The following is a 15,884-nucleotide window of genomic DNA, read 5'->3' as shown; positions in this document are numbered from 1 at the left end:
ATTGGAAAGCGGGGTAATCAGTTCCTATAATCATGTCTTCTACTAGGTTGAGAATCCCTCCAAACCTGACCTTCTCTTCCCTTGCCCTCAAGTCCATTAGTACCTCTGCCACTAGGTATATCTTTCTGCCCTGTGTACGCAAGTAATGACCACTGTCTCTTTTCTTATCCATTGACCCTTGGGAACCAGTTTTTTGTTAATAATGCTTTGACTACAACCGGAACCTATTTGCGCTTGTCTGGTTACATGATTTACAGTCAACGTTGTCATGTATCGAGGAGTCTGTCCTCTGGCCCATAATACTCTACCCCTCGTCAGGCCTATTTCCATTGGTTCAGGCGTTGGGTGTTTATGTGGACAATTACAAGCTTTGTGCCCCGACTCAGCACAATTGTAGCACTGAGGCATTGGGAGGGGTTCCTTAACTGAGAAGCATCTGATTAGTGGTTTCTCTATGGGAAACCCTGTAATGGTTTTAGAAGCTGTAGAAGGATGTGAAACATTTTGACCCTGTGTTATTCCTCTTCCCCTAGCCACCCTGAAGTTCGGGGCTCATTGAAAGGTGCAAGTCATTTGAATAGCAGAATGTATTGTGATATTGGGATGTTGTTTTATCCAGTTCCGGGTGCTTACTGGTAGGGCGTCTAAATACTGTTCCAGTAATATGGCCTGTAGAATTTCCTCTTTTGTGCTTTCTGTGGGGTTCAGCCATTTACACCCCTCATCCTGTACTCAGTAAAATAGAGCCTGGGGATTCTCCAATGGGGTCCACTTAGTTCTACGGAAACTGAGACACTTACTTACTTGATCCACCCCAACCCAACCCAACCCTTTCTAGTATAGATTTCTTTACATCCCCGTAGGGTGTCACTCAACCTGGATTGCTTGGTATGCTGCCTGTAAGGTTCCAGTAAGAAGAGGGGCCATATACTGTCCCCAGCGTTCAGGTGGCCAGTTGGCCGACTTAGCAATCCTCTCATAATTAGTAGAGAATCAGTCAGGATCCTCTCCCTCCTGGTATTTTTGTAGGCCTGAACTTGGTACCGTTGGATGTACTCTAGTGGTAGCAATGGGTTCTGTGAGTTATTGTTTGGCCGTTTCATGTACCAAGTGATTGTTTGCAATTATGGTTGTTTGATTCTTCAATGTGTTCTGCAAGGTTTCTCTATCTGAATGTGCTTCCTTAACGTGTTCCTCCCACACGAGCTGCATGTGACGATGTCCTTCAGCTAATTGTGCGATCATGTCAGCGAGCGTTGGTTTCACCTCCATGGTTCCTTCCCCTAAGTGGGCTAGATGCATTTATTATCCCACTATTGACACCACAGTCATAGGGTTGGAGTTAAAGGAGCTTATCAGGGCTTTTATATCCCTACGAAATTGTCCAAACTGAGTAAGTCTATTCCAACTAGTCTTTATTTGTATTTGAAAGAGATTCCTACTCAGTTAGCAGTGTTTGAATTATCAGTCTGTAAATACACTCCTTCTCTTCTTTTCCCTCAGAGTGACAGTTTCTTTTTCTTTCCTTAGGTCGTCAGGATTCCTCAGCTGTTCATCCCCAGGTAGCCAGCGAGAGAAGGGGAGAGACAAGAACAACAAGTCATTGTCAGCTAAGTGTTTCAACTGGGTTACTTTTCTGTGCTTTTCTTTTACTGTTATTGGCATGCACGTCCGTAGGGATGTGGTAGTGAGGGAACACCTTGGTGAGGTATAGCTGTTTACACCGGGTTAGTGCTGCCCAATGTGCTAGAAGAAAACATGGTTGAGTAAACCTAAACCATTGGGTAATTTGTTGTCACCATGCTTACCCTTAACTAACAAGGGAGCGTGTTCAGGGCGTCCTGCCTGTTTATTGACTGGAGTGGGAATGGTTGGGGTTGTCACTGTTTTGTGCACCTGGATTATGGATCATTTTCCCGCCGCCCTTATGCCTCCCCGGTCCCTCACGACCTTCCCCTATCAACCTTGTGAGTTGACCACGCAAGCAGTAATGTACTTGGTGTAGCTGGCCTCTGCGTGTTCCCCGTTCCTCACCATTGCTCCTTGGCTCACGTGCTCGGGTCCGGCTTTGTTGCGGCGGCGGCCCACATCTCTGGGTCTTCACTCATCTCCTCCCTCCTGTTCGCCTCCACTCATTTGGCTTCTTCTCCTTTGGCGTCCGCTCCTGCTGCGTCTCTGTTTCCTCCCACATTGCCTTCTCGCCCTCTCTACTTCTTTTCTGGGTACCCCAGGGGCCGCCTCCTCCTCATGACGTCAGCACGCCCCGTCCATGTATGTTGCTGCTGTTCTTGTTGCAGTCCCCCTGTGGGACTCAAACATCGGCCCGTCTTCTGCCAGCGGTTGTGCCCTGCTACAAGCATCTCACAGGATTATTCTGATGCTTCCACCTTCCAAAGATAGTGTTCTTAGACCATCAATGACCATCAATGAAAACCCTGATTATAACTTTTCTTTTGCAGGTCCATCAAAGAGAAGAGTAGTTCAGAATGGGAATTCGTCTGTCTGTACGACCCAGTGGACTTGGGCAATTATATTAAAAGCCTGCTCCCCACACATATGTGACCCTTAAACTTACATGCTAATCTCTACATCATGTTTGCTACCGAAAATTGGATGGAACTAATGTGGGGCCTGCATAATGTTCTTACCCACATGATGTGTTCTCTTTTTGGTTGCGTTAGTTCTGACACCCTGTGCCTTTTTTTAGTCTCTTGCTTCATACTCGAGTAACCTCACCCCCATGTTCTAGGACAAGTCATTCTAAGATTATAGTTTTTACTATTTGCAAAGCACTACAATGCCATATGTTGACCATGTTGCTGTTTAACTTTTGTGTTTATGCCTAAGATTAGGGCACATACCCAGTGCATTTATTGCCCGTCTAATCTATTCTAGGGATTGATACTTCTTGTTCTGCAGTTGGCCCATGTTGACATTCTCGCTACGTTATGCTTAACAGTAGTTATTTTTCTTCAGATCTCTTAACTTAAGTTGATTGTTTGGAAATACGGCATTGATCCTCCACTTATCATATGAAATAACTATTGCATTATGTTAGTGTTTGTTAGTTAAAGGCTTGTTCATCATTTGCTCAAGATTTACTCACTGAATTTTATCAGGCGTTGATGTACATTGTCATATTACTACTTTTTAATTATTTGTTAACACTATATATGTACTTGCCCAAGATTATTGTTCAACTGATGATGCTCCCTGCACTCGTTTGGCTCTCTACTCTCTTGGCCAATGCTCTCTTTTCCTTTTTTGGTGAGTGGTGTTGGGCAAACCAAAACAGGCCTAGACCTCCGCAGATTGACTTTTCTCTTGTACATATCTCTTTCTATTTCTCTTACCTACTTCTTCCTCACATCTCTCACCCTTGCCTCTTATCCGAATATTCCACTGTCCAACCCTCCCTGTCCCCATCTTTCTTCCATCCTTTTCACCCTTCCTTGTTGGATGGGTCCCCAAGTGTAATTGTGTCTCCTAAATGTACCTCAAGGTAGACTCTATCTTTATACATTTATTGCCATTCCACACCACCAGCCTCTTAAAGCCACTGAAAGAATTTTCTTTGAACACCGAAGGCCTCAACCACCCCATGTTGGACCTGACATCTTTGCCATGGTTTTCACACAACATTTGCCTTCAATGCTCCTGTTTTTCCTGACTTTGATTGTGCTGGGTTCACATCCCAAAGGATCCGGTCCACAACCTTGTTGTGAGAGATGACATTGACAAGTATTTTGAAGCGTATGAGGTTGAGCTGCAGATGCATTGGGTCTCTTAGGAGAATTGGGGGGAACAGTCTTTGTAGGCTCATACCTAGTGAAGGAAGGGATGCCCTCCTAGCTCTAGAGAAAGGAGACAGGATGAGGTACCCCCCATGAGCGAGGTCCTTGTCAGGCAGATATTTAGGGATAGTCAGAAGCTGCCTCATCAGTCCTGGGTGAATTGTGAGGATTATTTTTGCAAGGCACTGTATGGATGGGTGAAGGACAGTGAAGTAAAAAATTAGCAGGGGCTGTGCAATTTGGTGGCAAGAGAGCACATGTTCAATCTTTGTTTTTAAGGGCTGTGGCAACACCTTGTTGATAGTAAGTTCACTAGCCCCAGGGAGTTTACTAAGAAGGCAGTCCTCTGACTCAACACTTGGGTCCATTAGAAGGTACCTGGGAGTGTCCCAGAAGAGTGAAGGGGAGGTCAAAGAAGACACAAAGAAGTTACAGCATAAGGGGAAAGGAAAGGGTTCCCATGTCCCTTTAACAAAATAGGGTGAAGTTCGGATTGGCGGTGGGTGTCCCATTTCCAACACTGGTGCTTTGATTGTTGTGAGTTAGGACACAAGCAGGGGGACTCTGTCTGTTCAAAGAACCCACCCACTGGTTGGAACTCTACAGAGGTGGCCAATGTGGCCTTAGGGACAAGTAGTACCCATGGGCAGGTCACAGACCATGCCATAATCTCACTTAGCTCAAATCTAGACTTAGGGGGGTAGCTTGTGATCCCTGAGGGTAGAAGTCATCATTTCAACCAGGTGAGGGTTAATGGGATCAATGTCACTGGTTTGAGGGACACTGAGGCTAGCCAGACCATGGTAGTGGAAAGACTGGTTTCTCTAGAGCAGTACACCATCCAGGTGTGTAGGGCAATTCAGGCACAGAGGTAGGACATTTTCTACCCCATAGATCTGGTATACCTGGAGTGCCAGTGAGGATATGACCCTGAGGAGGGTTATAGTTAGTCTCTAGATGTCCATAGACTGCATTCTGGGGAATAAGTTGCCCCTATTGTCAGGAGATCCTGGATGGTGGCCGTCCAGGGTGCCATGACAGTTCAGTTTTCTGGGAGTAGCATTCTCAAGTGAATGGTGTGGGAGCCCAAATGGAGGGACAGGGTGAGGGAGAATTCACCCGTCAGCCTCAGGGTACATATCTTGGGCTGAAGAGCCAGTCTTGGGATACTACCCCATGGCTGGTGGGAGTTAGGGTGCCTAACATCTGGGGCTGTTGCCCCCCACCCCGAGAAACCCCAGAGGTCAGAGAACCCTCAGGAACTCATAAGGAACTCCTTCCCATCCCCCAGGCTGGAAGAGAAGCCTACCCAATATCCTTGCTCGGAGCTTCCACCTAGCAGTGAAAGGTATGGGGCCTACTTCTTGACACTGACAGCTGCCAGTGGCCTATGTTGGTTGCTATCCTTATGGGCAGAATTTTCTTTGGGTTGAAGACAGACATATGATCCAGAATGGGCCACATCACTTTGTTGGCCATAGTGGTGCTGTCTGCCTACTGGGATGCATCTGTGAGCAAGTTAAGGTTAGGCGCAGCATAGATGGGGTCCACCAATGAGAAGAAAGACTTCCCTTGGGTTAGTCTAGTGGCTTCGGAGAGTGTAGACAGAGAGAGTGCCAACTAAGTTAAGAGGGGCGTAGAACTAACAAGTGTCCCTGCATAACAGGGCCTTCGTCCATGTTCTATCACCTAAGCAGAAAAGCCCATCAAGGTACTGATTAGTCTACTCTATCTATTGGCTGGAGGGTGGCCGTGTTTGACTTGGCCCTTTCTGCTGGGTCATCCCAAACACCCTCCAGTTTACTGAACCCATTTTTATTGTCTTTTAGAACTCTTCACACTTTACCACTGCTGGCCACCGCTAAAGTGTTTGTGCTCTTTCCTTTAAACTTGGTAAAAAATGACCTATCCGCCATTGGCACATTGAATTTACTTTTAAGTCCCTACTAATGTGGTACTTCCTGTACCAGGGCCTGTGAGTTAAAATGCTAATAGTGGGCCTGCAGCATCGATTGTGCCATCCACTTAAGTAGCATTTTTAGACATGTCGCAGACCTGCCATTGTAGCCTATGTGCGCAGTTTTAACTGCCATTTTCACCTGGCAAAATAAAGCTTTTGCCAGACCTAAAACTACAAATAAGTCAACCCTAGGGTAGCCCTAAACAGCCCATATGGCAGGGTGCAGTGTATTTCAAAATGTGGACATGTACTTTAATCGTTTCCATGTCCTGGTGATGAAAAATTCTTAAATTCACTTTTCACTACTGTAAGGCCTCTCTCTTCCATAGGATAATATTGGGTCAACTTATTACATTTAATAAATTATGACTTTCAATTCAGAGCAGGTAGAAATGTCATGTTGGGTGTCTACAGAATTGTAATTGAAAGCCTCTTTTAATGGTAAAGTCTGATTTTAAGTTCCAATTCTGAAAATGACACTTCTAGAATGTTAGAATTTTTTGTCCCAACCATTTGGTTCCTGCTGCCTGTATTTTAGGTCACATGACTAGTTGTAGTTGGCAGTTGGTCTTTGTGTATTGCTCCCAGACAGAGAGATGAAGGAAAATAGGTGTTGGGAGGATAGGCCATCTCTGACTTAATGAGGGGGAGAAGCTGCCACCTATCGCACTTGCACATGACAAAAGCTCTACAACAGCACACTCACAAAGGGTTTGACACTAGTCTTTTGTGAGCCCAAGGCAGGGAAGCAGGATATTCCAAACATCTCTGGGGAAAGTGGTGATCTCCAGTAACTTCTGCTACTTCGAAGCAGGCACCCGATATAAATATTGGTTCCTCAGTCCCAACTCTTCAGTATACCACTGGATCTGTGGAAGACTCCGAAGGACTGCTATGCTGCTGTGCAAGAAAAACTGCTACTCTGTTGCCCTGCTGCTCTGTTGCCCTGTTGCCCTTCTGCCGCCACTTTGATCCCAGGACCACCAGAGTGACTCCAAGAGCTATTTGACTGGCCTCCTGTTCAGAGCCTCAAGGACAGAGAAGGTTCCTACAATCTTGAACCCAGCACCAGGACTTTGTCTGCTGTGAGTCCTAATCCCTCAAATGGTGCCACCCCAGTCTAGGACCCTTGAAAGTGGGCCTGAAAGTTCTATGCCAGCCCAGCTCTGGTCCTGTGGTCAGAACAGATGGAAAATGATGCATCACCTTTCAGCCCCACTTCTGAACCGCTGCAGCATGTTGCATCCCCAGTGTCGAACCTCGCATCACAGTCTCCTCAAAACTACTGCTGCATGACTCATACTCAAAGTAGGCGTTCTGCATCACAAGCCCCTCAGCATTGGCATCCTCGATGACGACACCAGTGGAACTCAATCCTCCCCGATATTCTGGACCAATTTTATCTATGGGTACTAGATTTATTATTAAGGATAGGGGTCACATTTTGCTTAATGAATTGAAATGTTACAAATGCCTCTCCTTTCACACACAATGGGATTGGGTTACGTTTATTCTGGATGCAACAATATACTAACCAAAGGTAATTTAATTATAGAACTTCCACCATGTGAGGATTGAGCCATTTGTCTGGGTCAGAGTCTTACATTATGCCCATGGCATATTGTTATATGTTTGTGTTTGTTGCCATCATCATACAGTGGGAATATTTAAACTAGTTTTTTTGATAGTGCAAGTGATGCACTCACCAGTAGAGTGGATAGTTTTATTAAACTGGATGCATAAGAATCTGTGTGATATAGTCTTAATGGAGGACACCCCTGGAGGACAAAGACCGTCTTAAGGAGGATAGACCGCGATTGAGGTCCTACTGATTCCTTCCAGTTCCACTTCAGAGCTCTTAATAAGACCAAGAGCATGACCATACTGATGCGTCACGATCTGCTGTTTTTCTTGAAGGCACAGTATGTTGTCCAAGGGGTAGAGTGTTGGGAGTCTGAGGCATAAACAAAGAGCAACTAATTATTTTCAAGATATAATGAGAAGTTCTTTAGATCACTGTTCAAAACAGTTCTAGAGCCTCTGAAAGACCGCCCATCAACCCATTATGGCAGTAATGACTTGACTGGCAGGTAATCAGTATTTGGATTTAATGGATGTAGGGTGAGCCCTACACGACTTCAATATTCCTTCTTTTTCTACTGCCCAAGCCTGCTATTTTCTAGGATGTCACCCACTGATTTAAGGACGCAGGCCCTGAACGGTCTAATTAATAACTAAAAGCAGCCTGGGAGAAAATGGCTTGAACCAGCCCCTCCCCCTTCCTCCCCTCTCACTTTCTTAACACCAATCCATTCTCTGCCTTTGTCAGCTCCCTCTGTCTCTTCTAACTCTCTGACCTTTCTCCTTTCTCTTTCCTTCTATTTCTCCTGAAGCCTGCACTGCACCTGGTGCAATTAATTCCAGGACTTGCAGCAGCCCTGGGCCTTCAAAAAGGGGACTGCATTTGCTCCAGCTCCTTGGTGAAATGCCCAGGTAAGTATAGTTTGGTCTATCCCTGAGGTACTGAGGTACTATCAGACTATGCTCCTGTTGCTTTAGATTGAGATGAAACCACACTGACTCTTTCATGCCCCAGGTTGTGGATCAAGAACAAGATAGCATTCTGAGACATTCCCATTTTATGTTCACAACAACAAAAGAAGCAAGCTCTTGAGAATCACAACCAGGACCTGATGTTGAATCATGTAAGGGATAGTTTGCACAGGATCTATAAAGAATGGCCCAAAGTAAGGAATGGTTTTGAGGGCATTATGATGAAGGCAGTGGCATGTAAGCTCCTCTGAACCCAACAGAGGTACTGCAAAAAAGGAAACAAAGCTGACAGTTAGACTACAATATTCACAAACACATACTCATTTTTGAATCATCAACATTAAGGATAGAGACAACCACTTCTATCCCATGGAGAATGATTTTATCTCAGTTTTTTATTTCATATTACTCTCTTGTATGGCTCTAACATGGAGGTCTCCAAAGTACAATACTCCTTCCTAGCTCTTGTTTTTTTTCCAACTTAGGAGGTGAATGATATAGAGGCTCTAAAAGCAGTAATTGGTTTTGAATAAGTCACACAGGTGATTAGGGCCTCCCCAAGGGCAAGGCTCCCAATCCTGACTGATTCATGACCTCCTTCTGTAAAGCTTATACTCATCTACTAGTAAGACCCCTTACAAAGGTCTTTAACATTTTCATGATGACATGATCAGGTACCCCAACTATAATAGACTCACCTCTAGCCCTATATTTACTTAAATCTTGGTATCATGACTGGATGTTGAATTGTTTTACATAACCTTACACTACCAGTTAGCATTTTTTGAAGGTAGGACTGACCACCTTTCAGAATAATAGATTAGTGCTTACATTGATTGAAATTTCTGAATGAACCATACTAAATCATTTGACAGAGTGGAATGGAAATATCTGTATAAGGCCCTTGATAAAGCAAAGATGGGGCCAAGTAGAAAGATTTCTTTTAAAGGTATATATTTTCATCCCCAGACTAGCCTCAAGATAAATAAGTCAGGGCTGCCCAACTTCCCCCTTAATTTCTTCACCTCCTCTGGAGGCCTTACTCCAGAAAATCACTGACTCAAGACAGTGGTGTTAGAACTGCTTCATATCATCATAAAGTGGTTCTATTTGCAGACAGTGTTCTGTGCTTCTTTAAAAATCCTGACACATTGCTACCGTTGCTGCTCACCTGACTAGAAGAGTTTTCTGTGGCTTTTGAATTTAAAATAAATAATAGGAAGTCAGTGGGAATGGAGATCATAGTGGCAGACAATGAGGCTATGGATCGACTATTCTGACCACAAAGCCTGCAGTTGGCATTCCGCTCAAGAAGATACTTTTGGATAAACTTCCCTAATGCCTCAAAAGCGATCTACAATGCTAATTATCTGGGCTTACTAAATACTCTCCTTAAGGATTTGTATGAATGGTTAGTTTAGAAATTTCATCTTTTGCAAGCCTGAAGATAAATTTACTTTTTAGGATTTTGTATGCAGCTCAATCACTTCCAGACGACAACTCTAAATGACATATGTCAAAACTTTGATGTCTTTCTATGGAATAGAAGGAGACCGAGAATCAAGAGATCTACTACTCACCAACGAATGTGCAATGGAGGATTAGTTTCCCTGTGCATGGAATACTATACAATATCACAAACCCTCCTGGCTTTAAAATGGGAAAACCCACTGTCATAATGCCCTGGGCCAAGATTACTCCACAGTTCCTCTTGGGAGTGCACTGATATGTTTTCCATAAACATAGGAATCGAATGGGATGTCCTATACAGGTGATTGCTACCCTCTTAGACCACTGACGTAGTATCATCCTATCTTATATATATGTGCCTACCATTTCCTCACCATTGACCCCACCCCATCCAATTGCATACATAACCCTGATTGTTGCTCTGGGCATCCACAACAAATGAATCTCCCTGTGGTGAAGGGAATACCCATGAGTGTTAAATGAACATTATTTGCAAGATGCTTTGAGAGATCACATGTCTTGCATAGTTCTCTTTCATTTGTCACCACCAGATGGATTTAGGCTTTCTCAGCTGCAGAACTGGATAACCACTTTGGCAACAAAGGTGAGTGAGGGGGCATGGACAAGAGTTTTGTCCTGTATAGTGGGTCTTTTTCAAGAACGGTTATACGAAGAGGGGGAGTCTCTCATTTATACAAACATTTTTGACCAATTTCTTCCACAGGGTCTCATGGATATTGAACTCAATGGGAGGAAAATGTAGACATGGTTTTCTCAGTTGGTACTTGGTGCCAATGTTTAGATGAGGATAGCAAGCATGTCTACATGTGTGCAGTATACAGAGAATGCATATACAATTATAATGCACTGACCCAGAGAGACTGAGTGCAATGCATGGCAGTTAATACAGAAGTTGCAAGTTTATGGTCAGAAAAACATGCATACAAAGTTGCTCGCACACAATCGCCTCAGAACTTTGACATCTATTAAAACATTGTACTCCCCCCACACACACACATACTAAAACAAATCCAGCAATAAAACTTCTATCAATTATATCTAGGGATGAAAGCATAATTATGCAAGCAGGTCATACACATAATAACCTAAAATATGTCAAAATCAAAACTAATAGAGATATTTGTCATCTGCTTTCAGGTCCAACATTATAATCAGACTAAGAAATTGAAATCCACAAATGGTTCACACGCAACAAATACTTTGGGGGTCATTCTGAGCTTGGCGGGCGGCGAGAGCCGCCCGCCAAGCGGGAACCGCCAGAATACCGCTGGGCGGTCAAAAGACCACCGCGGTTATTCTGAGTTTCCCGCTGGTCTGGCGGGCGACCGCCAGAAGGCCGCCCACCAGCCCAGCGGGAAACCCCCTTCCATGAGGATGCCGGCTCCGAATGGAGCCGGCGGAGTGGAAGGGGTGCGACGGGTGCTGTTGCACCCGTCGCGATTTTCAGTGTCTGCTTGGCAGACACTGAAAATCTTGGTGGGGCCCTGTTAGAGGGCCCCTGCAGTGCCCATGCCAGTGGCATGGGCACTGCAGGGGCCCCCAGGGGCCCCGCGACACCCGTTACCACCAGCCAGGTTCTGGCGGTCAAAACCGCCAGAGCCAGGCTGGCGGTAAGGGGGTCGGAATCCCCATAGCGGCGCTGCCTGCAGCGCCGCCATGGAGGATTCCCTAGGGCAGCGGGAAACCGGCGGGACACCGCCGGTTTCCCGTATCTGACCGCGGCTGTACCGCCGCGGTCAGAATTCCCATGGGAGCACCGCCAGCCTGTTGGCGGTGCTCCCGCGGTCGTTGGCCCTGGCGGTCCATGACCGCCAGGGTCAGAATGACCCCCTTTGACTGTTTAAATATTTATATAACTGACATTTGATGGGAAGATAAAGATAATGTTAGAGGGTCCGATGTGGATGGGTCTATGCTAATTTGTAATAACAGACAAAGGCCCTCATTAAGACCGTGGCGGTCTTTTGACCGCCAATGTAAATGTGGCGGTATCACCGCCAACAGGCTGGTGGTGTATACCGCCACATTATGAGTGTGGCGGGTTGGCCGCTGCCAATCGGCCACATCTCCAGCCATACTGCAATGGCGGAATGAACCGTCAGATTGGGGGTGTCTCAGCGGTCCACAGCAGACCGTCTGCGGCATTATGAGCTGGTCTACCGCCATGGTTTCCACAACGGTAGCACCGCCATGAAACCCATGGCAGCAGGGCTACCGGTGACAGGGAATTCCTTCCCTGTCACCGATAGACAGCTCCCCCCCCAGAAAGCACCTGACCCCTTAACCCCCCTACAGTCACAGCACCCCACCCCCCACTCACATAGCACCCCTACACACATAATGCCCCCCAACTCCCCTCCCTGCATACATGCACACACACACCCACATGCACCACGCATACACCCATTCACCTCCACTTTCAGACATGCATTCATTTACACTCATCCATACACGCATTCACTCACACATACTCACACTCATCCATACACGCATTCACTCACACGTACTGACACTCATTCAGGCACGCATCCACACAAACATAGTCACAAGCGTAGTCACACGCATACACACTAACATGCAGACACACACTCACTGCAACATTCATATATGCATTCACTCACATGCATACAACCATGCATATACCACAACACTCGCAGACGCATTCACACACCACACACACATTCATACACACAGGCAGACACCACATACAATACTCCCGACCCTCCCACCCCTTCTCCTGTCGGACGCCCGACTTACCTTGTCCGGCGAGGAGGTCGTCTGGCAGGGAAGGGGTGCTGCTACCACCTTCAGTGCCCCGCCAGCAGACACCGCCAGGCCATTTCCATGCTCTTAATACAGCATCCTTCTGGCTGGGCGGTGCAGGTGGTATCTGCCCAAGTGCTTCTGACCGCCAGCATGGATACAGCCGGATTTCCGCCCACAGTATGGAAAAAATCTGGCAGTACCCATTACAATTGCAGTCTTCTGGCGCCCATGGCTTTGGTGGTCTTAAGATAAGACCGCCAAAGTCATAGTGAGGGCCATAGTGTTGAGTTTTCCAAATTGGAAAAATATGTTTATTTCCTGAGCTAAGGAATGCTATTCTATCTGATAAGAAACCCTTGTTAGATTTCTATTCCATGGATGATTAAGAGGTGGATAACCTGCTCGAGATATTTTATCTCAAATTTGCAAACATTATTTACCATAATTAACAAGGCAATCAGGAAGAGCTAAGGGAGGGTATATAATAATGTTCCAAAGCAAGAAATAGAGATGTTGGGAACAAATGTTAGACAGTCTACTTGAAGGAGTTTGTGCAACTAATATTAAACAGTTTGGAAAATTGCTTCAGGTACCATCCATAACCAGGTTGCTACATTGAGTATATGCATAAATGAGTATGACTGGTGTTGGTGTTTCTGTAGCGTTTATAATAGAAATGGTGCAGAATCAGGGGCCCAGGGCTCTTTATTGTGAAGTCGGTGTTAGTTAAATCTGAGTAGCTCTTAGAAACTGTAAGGGCCCAAGACCACTCCAAGGATCCTTTCCCAGATTTCATGTTGAAAGCCTTATTTATTGATGAACCTGTAGTGTGGATACAATCTTGTGGAGAATGAGGAATCCATCATCTACTTGCCTTGTGCACTCCTCAGAGGATCACCACATTGAAGTGGCTGATGCCTTGTGTATCTGTGTATCTCAGTGACCTGGAGAGCTATGCTGGCAGGAGCTTAGTTTTCCGGCAGGGTCATCCAAGCCGGATAGGTCAAAGGGTAGAGACCAGACAAAATGTGATCCACTGGACCTCCAAGTTGAGGGTTAGGCAGAAGGCTAATATCCTTGTTTCATAAAAAAGCATGTGTTATGGAAACAGCAGCAAGAATCATTAAATCTTCTGGTCACAAGATACTTTCAGGGTCTCTTCATGAGTGAGACATTGAAGATTGACAGTAGGCAAAGCTGCAAGGAAGCTATTAACAGGATGATGGAAGTTCTGAGTGCCAAATGCAAGATGAGAACTAGATTCTGGAACGTAATCACTATGTAAGAGACAGAAAAGCTGGCTCAAGTACCATCTGAGATGAGGTGCTACAACCTACACATTTTGGGGGTCAGCAAAAGTAGGTGGACCGAATCTAAAGTACACACGAAAGTACGGGGTTCTCTAGAAGCGGACGTCGCGGATATTAGCGTAGTCCTAGGTTGAATGTATTCCTATTTGGAAGGGTAACGTCAGTGGAATGTCAGTTGGAAATTACCGAGTGGGACAGCGAGGGGTGGGAAGAAGGGAATTTCCTTTTACGGACTAGGTGGTCTCACACACTATATAGTGTCATGCTTCATCATTTGACCACCTAGACCCACCCAGGTAGGACAGTGCCACCTGGGCGGACTCAACCTCACTGTTAAAGGAACAGGAGGGAGTGCGTAAATAAACTTATTTCTGGAAAGATCGGGATCCAGCTAATCTACTGAAAAACTAAAAACACCTAAGCAGACACCTGTGAAGAGCAACAAATTTAATGGTGGTGTCTGTCTGGTGTAGTTAAAAAGGGGGGTTGGGACACCTCTGTGAGGACAAGGACTCACAGGGTCACCTAACTAATTACTAGCCAACATGTTTCTGCCCTCAAAAGTGAGCCAATGAAGGTCTCGGGGCATTCGTCAGGGCCTAGGATCCCTACGTCTCACGTTGGAGGAAAATACTCTATGGGGAAATCAAAGAGTGAGAAAATTAAAAAAGAATGATCTACATTACCCAAGGAATTACCTTGAGGCGGCCTATGGGGAGAAAAACAATTAATTAGCACTCTGGTGGCACACAGCACTGCGAAACCAACCAACTACACACGTGTCAAGGGGATGCATTCATGCACGAAACACATATGTTCAAAAAAAGGTAAAATACATGCGTGGAGTGACTGAGTGGGTATATCTACACAAGTGGACAGTCCTATCACTGCAGGGAATTATAGTTCTTACCCTTTTCTTAGAGGCAGCTAGCCTCTGGTATCCATTACCTTTTTTTGAACATATGTGTTTCGTGCATGAATGCATCCCCTTGACACGTGTGTAGTTGGTTGGTTTTGCAGTGCTGTGTGCCACCAGAGTGCTAATTAATTGTTTTTCTCCCCATAGGCCGCCTCAAGGTAATTCCTTGGGTAATGTAGATCATTCTTTTTTAATTTTCTCACTCTTTGATTTCCCCATAGAGTATTTTCCTCCAACGTGAGACGTAGGGATCCTAGGCCCTGACGAATGCCCCGAGACCTTCATTGGCTCACTTTTGAGGGCAGAAACATGTTGGCTAGTAATTAGTTAGGTGACCCTGTGAGTCCTTGTCCTCACAGAGGTGTCCCAACCCCCCTTTTTAACTACACCAGACAGACACCACCATTAAATTTGTTGCTCTTCACAGGTGTCTGCTTAGGTGTTTTTAGTTTTTCAGTAGATTAGCTGGATCCCGATCTTTCCAGAAATAAGTTTATTTACGCACTCCCTCCTGTTCCTTTAACAGTGAGGTTGAGTCCGCCCAGGTGGCACTGTCCTACCTGGGTGGGTCTAGGTGGTCAAATGATGAAGCATGACACTATATAGTGTGTGAGACCACCTAGTCCGTAAAAGGAAATTCCCTTCTTCCCACCCCTCGCTGTCCCACTCGGTAATTTCCAACTGACATTCCACTGACGTTACCCTTCCAAATAGGAATACATTCAACCTAGGACTACGCTAATATCCGCGACGTCCGCTTCTAGAGAACCCCGTACTTTCGTGTGTACTTTGAATTATAGGGAGCTAAGTACGGAGTGTTCCTCCATAGTTATCCCCCCTCCTCCCTCTTCCTCTCTCCATGTGTAATGGTGGACCGAATCTGTCAAAATAAAAATCACCAGAAGTGAAACTGTACAATACTTGGGATGGGAAAATGTCCAACATCAGGAAGCAGTAGTCATCATCCTGAGCAAAGGGAAAGAAAAATGTCTAATTGAGTTGCAGCCAGGTTAAAAGACATACAAATAAACACTATCACCCAATGCAATGCTCCAACAACTGACACAGAGGAAACAGCCAGGACCAAATGC

The 15,884-nt window shown here is 45.5% G+C and overlaps 1 long non-coding RNA gene across 1 annotated transcript in view; it reads left to right on the top strand.

The window, feature by feature from the left end:
- Positions 1-2,217, top strand: part of LOC138284376 (uncharacterized) — a 37,276-nt gene extending 35,059 nt beyond the window's left edge. The window contains exon 4 of the long non-coding RNA XR_011201392.1: positions 1,531-2,217. This is a non-coding gene — a long non-coding RNA (uncharacterized lncRNA). The remainder of the gene's footprint in view (positions 1-1,530) is intronic.
- Positions 2,218-15,884: the final 13,667 nt, after the last annotated feature.

Source organism: Pleurodeles waltl, chromosome 1_1 (assembly GCF_031143425.1).
Source record: "Pleurodeles waltl isolate 20211129_DDA chromosome 1_1, aPleWal1.hap1.20221129, whole genome shotgun sequence".
NCBI lineage: Eukaryota > Metazoa > Chordata > Amphibia > Caudata > Salamandridae > Pleurodeles > Pleurodeles waltl.
This window is presented reverse-complemented; position numbering and strand designations above follow the sequence as displayed.